The sequence below is a fragment of the Opisthorchis viverrini genome (assembly GCF_000715545.1).
Source record: "Opisthorchis viverrini unplaced genomic scaffold opera_v5_94, whole genome shotgun sequence".
NCBI lineage: Eukaryota > Metazoa > Platyhelminthes > Trematoda > Opisthorchiida > Opisthorchiidae > Opisthorchis > Opisthorchis viverrini.
Genome location: NW_008751751.1, coordinates 774,678 through 786,372, shown reverse-complemented (window position 1 = coordinate 786,372; position 11,695 = coordinate 774,678).

Here is an 11,695-nt window from a genome sequence, read left to right as displayed (position 1 = left end):
TTCAAGCTCAGAGCACACACATTCCTTAGACAAAATTTCTTCTCATTTCGGGTAGTAGGTGCGTGGAACGACCTTCCTCCGGCGGTTGTCCACGCTGCTTCTAGAGCCCAGTTTAAAGCACCATTAGACATTTATTTATGCGAATCTTCGCACTGGCGAGCATACTGACCCGCGCTGAGAACATAAAGAACAGTGCTTCACCCTTTTTTCACTTGTGGCTTTGAGGTGAACGGCAGCCACTGACCGACAAGAACAAGGGCGACGCGGAAGATTTACGCATTAACCTCGATCCTGTGTATCAATCCGTGAAATCCGTTAATCCGTGAATTAGCATTATTACTGCTATATTGCGCCAGGAAAAACTTACCAGAGGTGAAAGTTCACGAAAATGCAAGCTGCGATAGACGGTGCGGTAAACCAATATACAGTCTTATTCCCAACTTGTGTTTCAATAGGCACTGCCCACCAATTATTTTATTTGTTAAAGTGAAAACCAGGCCGGCAACACGGCACAGCCGAAATGAGCGAGCTTACGAAATGTGACTAAAACTTAAACGAGGTCGAGAAACCTTCACAGAACGCAAGGAGATCCCAATGCAGCGGAATAAGAGAGGTAAACTAAAGTGATCACCCAAGAGACACGTCGTTGCCGCAGGGGGCCGCCACCTCCCGTCAGGTCAAAATGAGCCAGGATATTGCGTTTGTGATATGGGTGCCAAGTTGGCAGAAATATATTCCCGCGGTGTTGATGTGTTTACATAGCCGGTTGACTCGTCCCGGATGTGTCATTCACCTGGAAGCGTTATAAGTTACAAGTGGTGAAAAAACTGACCGTTCGTTTATTGGAATTTTTTAAAATTACATGTGGGATAGCGTGAAGACAATCTGTGATGCCCATGGCTTACATCTACGTAAAAAGCTGTAGCTGCCATCACATGCCAAGCATGAGGTCTCCTGTTGTGTTCGCCCACAGTTTGCTGCTGCATGCCGCCTTTAAATCTTAACGGTGTTATGTGGTCTCAGGTTGATGTTTCCCAAAAGGAAGAAGCACTAGTAAATGTGTTTTCCTGTCCATGTCAGTTAAGGCGGGACCAAGTCTGCATCGGGCAGTGCCCGCTTTCTCCGATACTGTCCACTTTTCGTGCAATCCCCAGGACCCACAAATCCCGCCAGTCATGTTTCCATTTTGACCGTAACAATTTGATCGTGCCCGAAGGCATGCCACCCACTAGTTGGGAACGAACAATACCGCTGGTAATATGTTGAAATATTGGTGGCTTGAAAGAGTTTATAGTTTTTGATCAGGTGGCTCCTGGTCTGTTCACCGAGCCTGACAAAGAGCTTGCGAACGGTTCGTCACCACGGAGGAAACATCATCAATGTGCGCTGGTGTTGTCTTATCTTACGTTTGTAAGCCCATTACCAAGCTCAGCGAACAGGTCACCAATCACCTGATCAGTAACCATTAAACATTACTAACGTTGTTTAAGCTGGTTAAACTGAATACACATTTGAGATGGAGGTTGATTTCTGGCTGCATCCAGTAGTATTGTATGACTCCATATTTGAGTGTTGATTAAGTATTTCGGTAAATGATTGCATTCGCTAACATTTCTCAAAGTATGTCACCATAACTTTCACGCATGACAGGGTTTTAAGGGTCTGATGAAGCTAGAAAATATCACCATAAAATGTATTAGCGAACCCAAACACTGTCTGATCGCTAGTCTACTAGGCACAAATCCACCCATATACTGTATCGTTTAATGTTGTAACCATCCCCAATATAGTAGACGTTAATTTTTCGCTCATTCTATTCCCCGTATTTCCTAGCTTCGGCCTTCAGAAATACCCGGTTTGGACGCCCAGATTGGCTGTTATTCAATCCGTCTGGCCTGTAGTCCGCATTCAAAGGAATCGGGAAAAATACCCGCGATCCTACGTTAATTTCGTCGTACTTCCAAAGGTTTCCATGGCACACCTGAGAAAATATCACTTGATCGTGCCCGAAGGCATGCCACCCACTAGTTGGGAACGAACAATACCGCTGGTAATATGTTGAAATATTGGTGGCTTGAAAGAGTTTATAGTTTTTGATCAGGTCAGGTCTGGTCTGTTCACCGAGCCTGGCAAAGAGCTTGCGAACGGTTCGTCACCACGGAGGAAACATCATCAATGTGCGCTGGTGTTGTCTTATCTTACGTTTGTAAGCCCATTACCAAGCTCAGCGAACAGGTCAACAATCACCTGATCAGTAACCATTAAACATTACTAACGTTGTTTAAGCTGGTTAAACTGAATACACATTTGAGATGGAGGTTGATTTCTGGCTGCATCCAGTAGTATTGTATGACTCCATATTTGAGTGTTGATTAAGTATTTCGGTAAATGATTGCATTCGCTAACATTTCTCAAAGTATGTCACCATAACTTTCACGCATGACAGGGTTTTAAGGGTCTGATGAAGCTAGAAAATATCACCATAAAATGTATTAGCGAACCCAAACCCTGTCTGATCGCTAGTCTACTAGGCACAAATCCACCCATATACTGTATCGTTTAATGTTGTAACCATCCCCAATATAGTAGACGTTAATTTTTCGCTCATTCTATTCCCCGTATTTCCTAGCTTGGGCCTTCAGAAATACCCGGTTTGCACGCCCAGATTGGCTGTTATTCAATCCGTCTGGCCTGTAGTCTGCATTCAAAGGAATCGGGAAAAATACCCGCGATCCTATATTAATTTCCTCGTACTTCCGAAGGTTTCCTTGGCACACCTGAGAAAATATCACTGCCTAAATAACCCGAGCCCAATGACCTTAAATATGACGTCCAATATGAGGCTGTCCAAAAACCGAAGTACATCAGACCAATGGAGGCACGGCACTGTTACGCTCAGTTTGATGGCACAACCGCAGCTATTCACTTTAATAATAATAACGTTTATTCCCAACTTGTGGGTGGCATACCGTCTGGCATGATCATAGTTTTACAGTCAGAATGGAGCATGACTGAGGGATTTGTGGGGGTACGGATTGCACAAAAAGAGGAAAATGTCACAAACAGTGGGGAACACCTGATGATATAGCAATAATAGGTTAACTCCCAACTTTTTGGGAAAAATGGACATGAGGTTCGACTAGATCAAAGACAGTCAGGTGGCATGAACTAAAACTGAAAACCATTGCTGGCCATGAGTGACCTTGGGCGGTTAGGTAAATGGCCGGAATCACAACGAGCAACGGCAGAGATGGGGATGGGATGATTCAAATTGGGGGCACATATCAAGTTTTGTCCCAAAAATGTGGTTTAATCCGAAAGCAAGCAGACTCACTGGTTGCACTGTTGTAGGGATGTCAGGTGCAGGGGAATAGGTTGGATGGGGGCAAGTTGCTAATACATAGGGCGACCTGAACTCTGTATACGGATTTGAACTTGTGCAACAGGCAAGTCGAAATTGCAGCAGGAAAGCCAGGCTAGCCAAATCTGAGCGAAAATTTATTGGGTACGGAAGAGTTCATCCCAGAGACGTGGCCGGATGGGAACTGCTCGAAGTTGTGGCTACAGGCATGAGCGGGCGAGGGGTTGCGGTCGAGATTCTGGAGAGAATAGTTGCGGGAGTGCCATCTCACTGGGTATGACAGTGCCATGCCATCATCGCACTGACATGCTTCGGTTTATGGACAACCCCGTAACGGTCGTCAAGGGTCGGAGAAGGGATACGCAGTTCCGTGGTGAGGCGGAGATTGACACAGGGAGTCATACAGATGTAGGCTCACGGACAATTTTCCTTTTGTTAGAGGACCGTGTGAGTGTAAACCGAGCACCAGCCAGTTTGAATGAATAACAGTTCTGAGAGGCGTTTGGGCAACTGCGGTCGAGGACTGAAGCTTGGGAAGAGGGGCGAAGAGAAAGAAACAGAATGACTGTCAGCAGTGACAGTGGACAAGTGAAAAGCGGACGGGCAACAGTTTCCGAGATAAGTGGTAAGAATCGTAGCTTAACTGAGGTCTACTACATCAACCTAACAGGAAAGTAAGATTAAGGGTCACCAGTCACCGGGTCAATGCTGTCAACTCCAGAAAACGAATGGTGCATGGCAAAAAAAGCCATTAAGTGCTAGCTGTGGCTGCTTCCTTATCTCGACCGTATTTCTCACTCATTCTTTCAAATAACCACAACTAAAAACACGCTCGTCACCTGGTTCAAGCCAACGCTTTCATTTAAATCTACTTAACCGTTTGTTTCTTTTCTGGAGACGGCCTGGAATGCGGCAAAATCGCATAAGGAGTGATGGACGGTACATACCGGACATTTCACAGCCTTAGATGCAACGGCGCTAACGTGTGAACAAAGAAGATTGCTGTGTCAAATAACATCGCTCACGTCCATACTGGACACATGGTTAGCGCCACTAGCTAACTGTCCGTACACGTTTTTTGCTTCGTACAGATTTCTTTAAAGAACCAAGTCAGCTGGCGAAAGGATGGAATTTTGTCAGCTGCTTTTGCCTATTATCGTCCGAGATGCCTGTGGAGACACATCACAATCCATTTCAGGTTTTCCGAGGATAACCAACCTGGGTGAGGGCGATCTCGCAGCTATGCATTTCACGTAATAGCTTCCCTAGTGCACCGGTGTCCTCGGGAGCAATGGAGCCTCCGATCAGTATACTAACAACGAAGGTTTGCGCTATGTCGTGGGGCTTTCGAACTCATAAGGGATATTACTTGCCATTACGAAGCCGCCGCTTTCTGGTAGCAGCATGCATTGCTGCGGTGGCTTCGTCAGTACATACTTTTGACTGCAAAACCTCGCACATTCAAGCCTGTAATTGCAACTATGAGGAAATTTTTCACCTCGCCCCAACCCCCTCCAGGACGCGTTCTGCCTGACCAGATATACCCTTCGTTCGGATTTAACCAACCTAGTCTTTGTTTCAGTTTCATTTCATCTCGTCCACAAGTTTAATTTCATATATATTGTGTTTGATGACCCTGCGCACTGACACTACCTTCCCATCGAATCTGTCCTTTACACCTAACTTTCCTACAACAGTGACACCGGTGGGTCCAGTAAGCTTTAATTTAAACCATATTTTTGAGGTGAAGCTTGCCACTATGCTCAACTTTCAATTATGAAACCTCGAACACCATTTTGCCCTTTGTGATCCTGACTATTTACTCGACCGCTCAATGTTATGGCCAGCAATGACTTCCGGTTTTAGTTCATGACAGTCGGCTTAATCTTTCAACTAGTCGTACTTCGTGCCTGCTGTCCTATTTTTTGGCTTCCACAACTGCAGTGACTCTTCACTTAATAAGCATACCTTAATGATTCTGCTATCCCTCCGTTCTTTTGCTGCCTGCCGCATCCATGTTGTAATGACCCCATCACGCCTCAATCGGCATGTACCCCACATGTTGGAAAATAAACCTATTTTCGTTATTACTAAAATAAGGCGGCACATACTGCATCATCCTGTAGTTAGCCTTAGGATACAGAGTAATCACCCAGTGTCAGTTCGTGTCGAGGGTGTATCACGGCGTTATGATCAGTTGGTGCATTCAAGCAGTTACTGCTGACGTTTGGGAAATTTATTCGAATGCGAGTGCCTGAAGTCAACCACGACTTTGAAGGACTCAGATTAAATACAAACTGAAAATCTCGCACCATACCGCCTTTTATTTTGGCCATTTGTGGCTCATTTGTTTATGTTCTGCGCACACAAGTAGCCGGGTTTTTGTGCAGACGAATATGACTATGAAAAACGACCAAGAAACTACACCAGATCATCAGTACCGGAGACCGTTCGAAATCAGATCCAGGTACTTTCTCGCCTAAAATTCTGTAACGGTTCGGAAACTGCTCCTTCAGAGGGGCTGCAGCCGTTGTTTAGGTCGGCAAGACTGATTTATGAGTGAAATTCGCCCAAAATCTGATGAGCTACAAAACGCTGCTGCTGTATCCTTATTTTTGGTTCAAGAGCCATTCATTTCCAAACGAGGGACGCTTCTAATGCAATAAGTTTGTGGAATTCGTTGGTTTTGGCTGCAAGTTGCCTATTAGTCGTGGCAGCTCTGCCGCGAGATCTCTGAAAACTCAGGGACGATTTGTACTACCGAAAGACGTGTGCGAGTTTGATTGACAAAAGTGATTTGCCGGTTTGAGGACCGGAAAGAATAATTTTCTTTTGCATTATTGGCCGAGCATTTAATTACGTACATTCATTTGCGCCAGGTGGATTCTCAGCGGTTTATTTTTGTCTTTTTATACACACATCCGTTTAAACGTCTTTCGGGATACAAGTTTCGTTCTTAAGTATTAGGGGCCAGTAACCAAAACCTTAACATTCTTGGTGTGGCTAATCTACAACACTCTGTGCTCATATGTTCGCAAATTTTAAACACGGCGAATTCTTTAAGCTTTTTGGTGTTTTGTACCCTCATTTTGCTTCCATTGTAATACTATGTAACTCGTCAATTGCATAATCGTTTTTTTGTTTGAATACGAAAAACTACAAAAACGCGCACTTGTACAATTTCACACAATACAAATGTGGTTACGTGCTTCGACTCTCTCTTCTGATTTCACTCTCGCTTGCGGTGTTCACTCGCGAGCCTCATTTGCTAACTGTGGCAGCAAAACATTTTAGAACAACTCCGGAATCTATTATATGTAGAAACTGCTTAGAAGAAGACCGCTGGACAAACATAATTGGATTGTTGTTCATTCGCTGACCAACAAACTATTTTGAAGAGAACAGTAGTGAGTTCGTTCCATCTGACTTCATTATTACTGTATACCCAACCTAGGGTTATTATTTTTACTTCTTTGCCACACACTCCTGGCAAAGTAACTTGCTGGATAGCCAGACCACTACAACTTACTAATGTTCATTCTTAATCTGACTCAACTAACCCGCTATGTTAAATCAGTATCTGATCGAGTCTGAGCCACGGACCCTTGTGCGGGATATACATTCGCTACGCCGGCGGCACTATACAGTTCAACCTGAGGCAACCCTGTTGACCAAACTTTGATGTGGCCCCCATGACGCATTGAGATGATCATAGATCTATTGGTTAAGGTAAATAGTGTACCCCTGTCCCAGCTTCGAGATTTGTAGAGCATATTTAGCAAGAAAGCAGTGGAAATCTTTTTGTATGCTACATTAACCAGAAAGTTTGGGGAACTTACCAATTTGAGATAGTTAGCCGGACCGAATTATCACAAAATGGTGTCGAGCCAATAGCAAAGCTTAGCCCCGGTAAACAAAGATGGATGTTACCAGTCAAACTACAACCGTCTGCGAGCAGATGCACCCAAAGACGACAATTATCGTAATTTAAACCCAAGTCTATTAGAGGATAACTTGGGCGTGAAGTGTCCAGTAGCAATGTGTGTTGCTTTTTACAACCGTCTCGAGCAAGCATTCTCTTAGTTGGTAACTGTCAAAAGTAGTCCTGTTTATACAGTACACACCGACACCCCAGGCTTATTAGGCTTAATTAGAAGGAGATCCTGCATAGTTCATCTCTTAGCAATGGTGGAAAGCTTATACGTAACTGTTCATTTACTTGAGACACAAACCGGCGATTGTCCAGCTGCTGAGGGTATCGCTGCTGTAAAGCGTCCGGTCCGAAGTTCACTTACTTTCGCATTTGTCGGTAATATTATGACTCATTCACTGAAAAGCAAGAAGTATGCCTGTAGTCATCGTCTCCTCTCAAAAAACATGGTTGCGCTTTTACTTGCATTCACAAGAAGACCATTTGCATAGGGACGGCCAAGCAATTATGCAAACATGCGTGAGATGGTGCGTTGATAAATTTTTGCTAAACTTGAAAATCCATATTCAAGTGAAAAACGCTATTTGTGCGGCACGGTATAAAAAGATAAGCCTAAAACACGAAAAACGCTGAGGGTTCAACACCTTGTCATTCAAAGCAGTCACAAAATGCTTTGGTAAAATTTCAATCGTGTGCACCTGCCTTCAGCTACCAAACAACATACCATCAACTATTCCATTCCCACCCTCGACCATGCCCGCAAGCTCTTTCGTTCCATTAACTGCAAAAAAGAACACACTCAACATGACCCCAGCCGCCTCCACGACACGTTCATTCTATCTTGCTGAACATTACGTTTAGATTTGGGCCATTTAGCTGAACTTTCAGTCTTTGCACGCCACAAAGTCAATAAGTTCCTGTACAGATTGCGTTGCGGCTCACGTGTTCTCATCACCTCACTCTTCCAATGAACTTAAGCACCCGACTCCACCGTAGCAGCGAGACCAATCAGTCCCTACGGATTCCCTGTGCACCATGTATCTGAGATTCCAATCACCATTATCCGCATTGATGATCTCTTCACTTCATCATCCCCACCATCGCTTTTCATGACCCTGGCCTTAAGCCCATCAGTCTAAGGCCACAAGGTTTCCGCGACGGCTTTGCGGTTAAATTCAAACTGACTAACTGGATTACACCAATCGTACTGAATCACCGTATCTGATGTTCTGGTTCATCATTTTCCGCAGTCTATACTTTTCTTGTCATGTGTCAAACAGGAGGCGTCTTGATTTGCCCGCTAACTGCAAATTCCAACGATCTGATCTTGCCCAATATTCTCTCCAAAAAGCAGTGGTAACTGCGCTTCTTTGCTTGCGTCCGGTTAATGGTGATGATATCCAAATTTGATGTTGATAACCGTTTATGACGCTGTCCATTATCCCAAAATACTCAGTACCCACGAACCTAGTCAGTCATACTTTATTCTGACTGTAACATTATGATCACACCTAGCGGCATCCTGCCTACAGGTTTAGAATAAACGTCACTGCTGACAGTCATTCTATTTCTTTCGTAACATTATGATCACACCTAGCGGCATGCTGCCTACAGGTTTATAATAAACGTCATTATTATACAAGCAGTCTCTGGTTTTGCATCACATGAATAAGCCTGTAGTCTTCATTAATTAAGGCGTACACCATCTGGCGCTATACGCGGCTTTGCGTCAGCAACGGTATTTAGCATACAAGAATTATTCCTGTGCACAAAGTGTTGGTCTCTTCAAGGATCAGTAGGATGCCATACAAGCAACGTTACAGTGTGTATTGCATGAGATGCTTTACGATTACCCCAGTGGTGCCTGGGTCATAGAGCCGGCCTGAAAACACTGTGAGATAACCGCATAATTAAGACTCTATCGAATAATGGAACAACCGTGCCCTTTGAGAGGTCATGCACTGCGTTGGAAAAAGTTTCCATAGAATAATAAGACTTATTTTTCTCACATCAAATAAAATGAAGTCTCTTCCCGGGTAAATATTCAGGCTTCGCCTGCAGTCCTTCATAATGTGGAGCTTTTTCGACGAGGAATTAATGGTTCTACTACGTTTGTTATGTGAATTTTTAAACTCAGGTTACCACACAGCCCGAAAACACGCTGCCATTATGTTCCGGCCATAGGCGACAAATCGTGATAATAAATACCAACTGGATGTCCAAGGTAAGACAGTACTATCACCAAAAATATTCTGTTAGAACCACTGAAAACTTAATAAACTTCCGCGGGCCGCGTCTCAGTTTGCAAAAAATTGATGTGCGAATGTTTCCGGGACTCCATTTTTCACTATTATTTAAAAAGCAACCTTGTTCCGTGAGCTATTCAGCTACGTGAGCAGATTCCTTGATTTTGGTTGACGGAGACACGTCAGATCCATTGTTGCATTGAGCTTGACAGTCACGTTGAGGTAAATTTCAGTCATGGTTTACTTGGTTAATGGGGCTACGCCGCAAACTTTGCGCATGCAGCCACACGTAAGATAAATGAGATGTCCTAATTGTTAAGCAGACAACCACGACATAGTCACCCCTCAGGTATGCACAGTAATAGTACACTTCAACGCGATACTTTTCCTGCCATGAAACAAGGTTCATTAAAAATGTTTGTGTCGCTTGGTGATGAGCAACCTCTATGGCGAAAATCGCCAACCCTTGCGTGCGCATCAAAGAGTCGTTTTCAATGAAGCTGGTACTCCTTTGAAAATGTTGATGGACGGCACGTGCATGTAAATTTTTTCTACAATCTTAAAAAATTTGGCGCCCTTTTGTTGATCTGTCCGAAAATTACCTGCCCAACTTCACCTGGAGCTCTTTACTAATACTTCAAATAACATGGTATGGTGCGGTGATTTAACATTTTTACGCAATTATTAAAGATGACCGTCTCAGAAAAAGAACAGATGTACATGTTTTATCTGGTAAGGTCAGCCGAAATTCGGCCAAAAGGCATCAATATCAATCTTTTGTGGTTTATCTCCATTCGAGAGAGACCATCTTAACGACCACCCTTATACGCATGCACAAAATTCCAAGACATAGGGCCTCCCACAGAGAGAACCACTTCTGCTTACTTTCAGTTGTGGATACTCAAAATCTGTTGTGGACGCGAAATTCTTATTTTTATTGGTCGCTATGGCTAAGCACGGTGTTTATGCGAAGGCGGAGAAGTTGCTCGAAAGTTGCATTTTTCACGTGTTTTCACATGTTTCGGCCCCGAAAAGATTCTTTAAGAGAGCATGAACGATAATTGTGTCATCTATGTTCGCAACTCAAGTGTAAAAAGTTTTTTGTCGTTACAGCAGACGATCCGCTATACAAAGCAGAGGATTTTGTTGCAGCTGGGAGGTTCGCTTGACTTTTTATTGCAAATAACTCATGGGCTATCGGGTGCATGGAGAATTTTTGGCTTCACCAATATCATGAATCCTTGACTGTGTCGTGAAAGCAACTGGTTTGTTCATAGAACGACCAGATATGCGACAAGGTGGTCAGTAATTTTGGGGTTTGACACCAATTCAGCCGGCTGGGTTTGTTTTGCGAGCGCATGTGGCACGCTTGACCATGCAATGGTGGAGGTATCATGGACTGCGTGCGAGCCTTCAGACTGAGTATGGCACCCGCTGCACCGCAATTGCGCCGTCGTACTTAGGTTCGTAGACCTCCATTTCCGAGAAATGCTTGGGGAGTTGACTGGGGTTGTTACGGTATTTAGAATTGGCGGAAGAATCGTGGCAAATTATGGAGCAAAAATATCTTTGAATCCATTGGGAGTGCAGCGTGGAACATCATTGCCATTCACGACAGCCAGTAGGGCAGTCGTGAATAGAGGTTGCGAAATTCAGGAAAACCAAAAAAAGAGCAGCGTTGCTGTTTGTCTGTAGCTGGATTGGCTTGTTCCGGTTGTCACTTGCCTCACAACACCAAGAAATACAAGCGGATGACAGCTGTCCTCCCGTTTGTTCTAAAAAAAGAATATAAAAAAACATTCATTCATGGGGTGGCCTGAGAGTGCCTGTGACGCTTACGGCTAACGTCGACGTGCAAGGTGTTTCCACTCTCGTCTTAGTGGGGTCACACCAACCCTAGCCCACTTCATCACTCAAACATAGCACACATGTTCTTCCCTCTTGTCATCTAGAGCGATCATATGCGCAAAGTGCTAATAACTTATGATTTCTTGATTACAAGCAGTCACAGCTAGCACTTAATGGCTTTTTTTGCCATGCACCATTCGTTTTCTGGAGTTGACAGCATTGACCCGGTGACTGGTGACCCTTAATCTTACTTTCCTGTTAGGTTGATGTAGTAGACCTCAGTTAAGCTACGATTCTTACCACTTATCT